Raw genomic sequence first — 7152 nt, 5'->3', positions numbered from 1 at the left:
GGGCGGGGCGTGGGAGCCGCGAGGGTGCGGGCTGCGCCGCCGCTGCCAACCCGGCAGGTGCATGAGCCCGCCGCAAGGCTGTCTGCGCCCTGCTGCTGCGGTTGAACCCCCAGTGGCCGCTCTCACCCGTGACTGTGAGTTCTCAGACCCGCTCCAGAGGCAGGTGGCCAGTCACCCCGATTCAAGCAGGCCTCACCCAGAGACCCAGATGTGTCCAAAGGGACACAGTCCAAGAATTCAAAAGAAAAACACCTGCCAGATCCCCCTAGGACTTCAATTCATACTGAGATCCTCAGATGCACAATCAAGATGTATTCACTGGGTAAGAGAGATCTCGGCTCCCTTACACTCGGGGGTCGGAGGGACAACTGAGCAGACACACCCTTGTAGACACCTGAACAGACATTCTACAGGCACACAGAGACTCCTAGAGACATAGTGGCAGATGTACTAACCGGTAAGTTCAGAGGGTACACAGAGACCTACAGAGTCACAGGGAGCAACAGGCAGGACATGTCCTCCCACACAGCGGAGACCCTCTGACCCCACAGACGTTTAGACAGACACACACCTTCTCATGCACCCACACTTTATGTTTGCAGACACCCTGGAAGTCTCTCTCACACAGAGAACATAGTCCCAGACCACCTTAGACACTTAGCACCCCTCCTCCTGTGGTGACCTGTGTGTCAAAAAGTGGGACAGTCACCCTCAGAACGTTCATACCCACAGACACAGCCGTACAGACTGAGTCACTCTCGGGGATGGATTCATTCTGATGCAGACACCCTCAGACTCAAGATCTGAGCCATCGCTGCAGCTCACACTGGCACATACTCCGGTGACATATCCTGATGGCCACAGTCCCTGGAATCACACTCACAGGCTCAGTTACCAGAGCCTGGGTAGAGACAGACAAACTCAATAGCAACTCCCTGCTGCCCTCCCTCCGGAAGCGGCTCCCCTTTCCAGCTGCTCCCATCCCTCTCCAAGAAGCAACCGTCTGAGGTGGCCTCAGAAAGACAGCTCGGTCCCTTCTTTCCAAGAGACCTAGGGCAAGCCTCTCCGTCTCACTGACCTATTTCCTCATCAGTGTGATGGCAGCGGGAACCCGCCATTCTGGATGGGTATGAGTATTTGTTTTCTGTTGCTTCATAACCAACCAAATAGCTTAAAGCAACAGATCCTTATTAGTGTACAATCTGTCTAGATCGGAAGTCTGGGCAATTCATCTGGGTTCTCTAGATTCTTGCAAAGTGTTAGCCTGGTGCGGCTGTTATTGCAGACTCTAGGGAAAGATCTGATTCCATGATCATTCAGGATGCCAGTGGGATTCAGTTCCTCGCGCCTGTAGGACGAGAGGCCATGTCTGCCGGCAGCTCAACACCTGCAAATGGTTCTCTGGCTCTTGCACATGGCCTCTCTGTCCTCAAAAACCACTGCAGGAATGCCAAGCCCTTCCCATCCTTTGATCCCTCTAACTGCCCACTGGTTCATCCCCCAAACAACGGCACTTCTTTATCCTTTATATTGCTGCATAACCTCATCGTGGCAGCGATGTCTTTCCCTAGTTCCACACACGGTCAAAGGAGATGATGCAAGGTGGGGAATCCCTGAACCATCCTTGCAATTCTGTCACCTCACCGATTGCCTGGGACAAAGAAGGCACTCCTGAGGCCTCTTCCCCTTTCCGGGAATCATACTCTGACCTTGAGAGCCACGGATGTCAGAGTGGTCTGCACACAGCCACCCCGCATTGGTAAATAGAAGCTTCGCTCTTTCCAAGCTTTCAGACAATGCACCCCTCCCCACCTCTCTGACTCCTATCCTCTATACCCAAAATATACCTAGCATACTTCTCTGCCATAAGCCTTCATGGCTCTCATCACATCCAGAGTCGGAGTCCAGCGTCTCCAAGGCCCTAATTTTGTGTTCTGCACCTCTTTGTCCACATCCCCCCCCCATCCCTGTGGCTCACTTGGCTTCAAACCCATTGGGATTTCTCTTCCCTCTGCCAGAAACACTCTCGGGAACGCCACAGGGCTTGCTGTCGTGGATATTCAAGCAAATATCGCTTCTGCAGTAACGGCTGCCCTCATGGCTACCTCCCTGAGATGACAAATTCTCCCCATCCTTATTTTCTGTGTAGCTCTGGTAGCCATCTGATCCATCATGTCTGCGGACAATGGATGTTTCTTGTGTTTATTCATTCTTTCTGTCTGGGCAGCCAGAGCCTAGTAGGATGCCTGGCAAAAAGAAGAAAAAAAAAGCTGCACTTGTTTAATTGTAGGGTGAATGAATGAACCCTCATACCAGTTTATGAAGAGGGTGTCCACTGGCCATGTGAGAAAGCCATCCTGGGGCCCTCCTCCGTTTTTACAAAGAACTGAGATTTATAGCAGGAACCTGATGTTCCCAAGGTCACAGGAAAGGAGCGAGAGTGGAGCGGGAACAGCGCAGTTCCAAAGTCTGTCTTCTCCACTGTTGGCCTCCTAACGCCAGGGCAAATTATTTCAGGAACGGACATGCAAGGGGGCTGTGGGAGGGCCCCGAACTTGGCCTGGAATCGGGGAAGAAATCTCAGAGACCAGAGAGGAATGTTCAAGCCTAAATATTGAAAGCAGGCTGTGAATGAAAACAAAGCCCGCAGACGCTGAGCTAACCCCCAGGAGGGTCAAATTCCAGCCCTGCCACTGCTCAACGGGACCTCCGTGCCACTTTTAAAAAACGAACGTGCAATGTTTGTCCCAGCCCCTCCCCGTATATGTGGGTGACGCTCAGTGACTGACGATGCTGTAACCCATAGAACACGGGGGCTGCAGCATATAGAACTTCTGCAGGTGGGTCAGGAGGTCCTGCAGCTTCTTCCTGGCTTGCTCAAGCTCCACACCCTGGGAGAAGCCAACCTCTGCCCAAGATGCCCAGCTGTGTGAAGACCCATGCTGGAGATGCCATAGGAAAGCCCCACGGAGCTACCACCTATCAGCCAGCCTGGACCACTGACCATGTGAGAAAGCCATCCTGGGGCCCATCCTGGGTGACGCTTGATAGGGCCACAGCTGACACCTGCTGGCAACCAAGCAAGAGGTGCTGAGTATCTGCTGCCCCACTTGGCACTTCTGGAGCGCGTGTCTGTGTCTAGAGATCCTATTTTAGGCCATAGCGGAACAGTGACTTTGGACAAGTGAATTAGCTTCTCCGGGCATCAGTATCTCCAGCTGTAAAGCAGATACAGCACTCACAAAGTAGGCATGGCCATCAGAGTCCCTCAGCCTGGTGCTCTGAAAATACTTCAGATACAGCGTGTGTTCTGTAAGCGTGAGTTTATGGGTCCACACAGCTCCTCCTGTCAGAGCCAACCACACCGAGTAAAGGGGGACCTGAAATACCACCAACTGGCTCCTCTTGGGGAGAGAGAAACTGAGGCCCAGAGAGTGCCATATGGCACAAGTGGGCAGAACTGTGGAAACACAGAGATTCATCATGATCCAGGTCACCTGGTCAACTGACATGAGTCTGGGGCTCCCAGTGAGGAGCACAGGTGAAGCTGACTGTGGACAGGAAGAAAGGCGGCTCCCAAGAACCTAGTCTGGGGGCTGACAAGATTGCTCAGAGTGAAAAAGAAAGAATCCCTGTCCTTGGTTTCTAAGAATGCATTCAAGATGTACACACCCCTCCCCCACCGTGTGCACAAATTGATTTTTCGCTGGCTGTCCTGGGACTTGCTCTGTAGACCAGGATGGCTTTGAACTCAGAGAGATCCACCTGCCTCTGCCTCTCAAGTATTGGGATTCAAGGTATGCATCATTATACCTGGCTCTGTTTTGTTTTGTTTTTTAATTTTTAAAGAAAAGACAGTCTCGTTAGCCTTCTGTGTGATTTTTCCTTTCCAGGTTAGCTCATGGTTAAAATTCCAGGAATAGGGTTTGGGCTTATAAACCTAAATCTTTGACGCCTTATAAATATGCAGTTTCCCTGTGGGAAGCCTCATCCGGTGGCCTCTTGGACCTGAGGGTGAGTGAGGTTTGAGGAACAAATCTGAGTGCAGGGAGGCTTGAGTTTGTGGGTGGAGACTAGCAGAATTGGACCCCGAAGAAAAGTCCTATGGGGAACCTCAGACAAGCTTCTACTTTGGGACCAGTAAAATGCAGAATGCCACAGAACCGGCGGGTGGAACGGATCTGAAGAAGCATTGTCTGGTGAACTTAAACACCCATCCTTGTCTTGGATAAGTCCTTTCAGAATTCTCCATTAAGAAGTAAAGGTAAGGAGTCTGGATTGACAAAGTGCTTACCGCACAAGCTTGAGGACCTGGGTTCAGATCCCCAGACATTTGCCTGTAATCTCAGGACTGGCGAGGTGAGGACAGGAAGGTTTCTGGGGTCTCACTAAGCAGTGATGCTAGCCAAATGGGAGAGCCTGTCTCGAAAACTAAGGTGGAGAATGACTGAACAAGACAGCCAAGGTCTGGCCTCCACATACATGTACGCTAGCACACACATGCGGGCACACACACATGCGTATACACACATGTGTGCGTGCACACGCACGCACACACACACATACACACACATGCGTATACACACACACATGCGGGCGCACGCACACACACACACATACACACACACGTGCGCGCGCGCACACACACACACACACACACACACACACACACACCAGAGCAAAATCGGTTATATAGAGTAGGCATGACATTTGCTAAGTTCACTGATGGAAGTTCTCAGTGGCTATTGCATACGAGTCTGTATCAAGAGCTCAAAATACAGGATGGACTAAGACAGGCCTGGCCCCTGCACTTGTGGGGTTTATACTATGCCAATGATTACTACATTATGTAATAGTTTGATTGTGACGGATTTAACTGCAACTGTGAGGAAAGATTTGTAGCATAGCTCTGTTTTATAGTATTATAGGGGCTAGGGAGTGGCAGACTATAAGTCTGCCAAGCGTTCATGAAGTCTGTCCTAAGGAAGTGATATTCAAGCTGCAGATGTTACCTACTAGGAGCCTGGCACTGTTTTTGATCCCGATGTTGTAACAATAAATAAAACAAAGTCAGTGGCCTCCGGCTTACAGTTATTTTATGTGCATGGATGTTTTGCTTGCACATCTGTCTGTGCACCACGTATGTGCCTGCTGCCCATGGGGATTAGAAGAAGGCATTTAATACCCTGCAACTGGAGTTTTAGATGGCTGTGTTCTGCCACGTGTGTGCTGGGAACTGAACTCAGGTCCTCTGGTAGAGCAGCCAGTGCTTTTAACTGCTTAGCATCTCTTCAGCCCTCCCTGCCTTAAAACAATCCTGGGACTTCTCTGAGGGGGGAGTGAATTGGAGCGAATTCAGAGGGAGCACCTTCCCCCCCCTTGTTAGCAGCTAAGTCTTGGTTTGAAACAAAATGCCATCTCAACAAAGGCAGACAGCTGAGATAGAATGTCCCTCTGACATGTGACATGGAAGGCCATATGGAAGGATGTGGTCAAGACTGGTACGGGAGACAACCAAGGCCCAGGCTAGGAGAGTATAAATGGGAACAGGTGGCGTATTGAATTAGGTAAGAGATAAAGATATGACCAGTTTTCATGAGACAAAAAGGACATGTTGGTGGAGGCCCTCTTCTTCATGCCCCTTTGCCCTAAGCTGAGGCAAGAAGCCCTTACGTTCTACACCACTCACAAAATCCAATATCTTTGTCTTAGGGAAACTGAGAAGAGGCTGCAGTGCAGCTAAGCCCAAGGTGGGCCTGTGTGCAGCTAGGTCAGCAAGAAAAAGATGGATTTTGGCTGTGTCTGTGTTCTGCCTGCTGGGGTAAGGATGTATGTACGTGTGTGTGTGTGTGTGTGTGTGTGTGTGTGTGTGTGTGTGTGCGCGCGCATGTGTGTGCACATGTGTGTGTGTGTGTGTGAGAGAGAGAGAGATCTCCACTTTATGCAGACCTATGTCCGCGTCTGTGTAGCAATGACCTTGTCTCTGAGTCTCTGACTATGTCCTTGCAAGGTGTGCGCTCTTGTGCTAAGAGCATCTAGTTCAGTTTTAAATGCAGTGTACACCTTGGCATTTGTATGTAGTGTGTGTGTGTGTGTGTGTGTGTGTGTGTGTGTGAAAGAGAATCTGAGGGCACATATGCCATGAATCCTGGTCTGTGTGGGTCCGTGTCTCCTTGAGTGCCTCCTGATGGCGTGTCCTTTTCGACGTCTGCCTGTCTCTAAGTGTATCAGTGTCTGTGTGGGTGTAACTGGCTGGGTTGGCTATATTTATGTACAGTGTAAGATTCTGTTCTTGTCTCTCTGCATCCTGGTTGATGTAAGTGCATCCTAAACTCTGTGTGAAAGCTGTTGTGTGTGGCCTTGACCGTGGAGGCTGATAGCTGGAGAGGAAACGCTTGTATTTTCTTGGTTAAAATTTGCCTTCAAAATGTCTAAAATAAAGCCTAAAGATGTATAGAATGCAGATATTAAGGACTTTTATAAACTCAAATTCTAGCTGCTTACCCGATGATTGATTTTTTCACCCACCCATCCATCCATCCATCCATCCATCCACTTCATAGATGGTTATCTTTGTAGCTCTCTCTCAGGTAAATCACTAAACTCAGTGCCTCAGTTTTCTCAGCTATAAAATGGGGTTGATGCAGCTAGAGATGGCTTAGCAGCTAAGAGCACTGGCCGCTCTTCCAGAGGACCCAGTTCAATTCCCAGAACCTATATTGTGGCTCACAATCACCCTTCACTCCATTTTCAAGGGATCCAATGCCCTCTTCTGACCTCCAGGGGCACCAGGTACATGTGTAGCATACAGACCTATGTTCTAGAAAAACACTCATATGTACAAAACAAAATCACATAAAATGAGGGTAAGAAAGGCAGAGCTATTGATAGGGCTGGGTACAGCTGTTGATTGATAGAGCTGTGTACAGTTATCTATTGATAGGGCTGTGTACAGCTACTGATTGATAGAACTGGGTACAGCTATTGATTGAACCAGGTATAGTTATTGATAGGGCTGGGTACAACTATTGATACAGCTAGGTACAGCTTTTGATACAGCTGGGTACAGCTATTGATACGGCGGGGTACAGCTATTGATACGGCTGGGTACAGCTATTGATTGATAGTGCTGGGTACAGTTATTTATTGATA

Source organism: Microtus ochrogaster, linkage group LG8 (assembly GCF_000317375.1).
Source record: "Microtus ochrogaster isolate Prairie Vole_2 linkage group LG8, MicOch1.0, whole genome shotgun sequence".
Classification (NCBI taxonomy): domain Eukaryota; kingdom Metazoa; phylum Chordata; class Mammalia; order Rodentia; family Cricetidae; genus Microtus; species Microtus ochrogaster.
Note: the sequence above shows the minus strand (reverse complement) of the source record.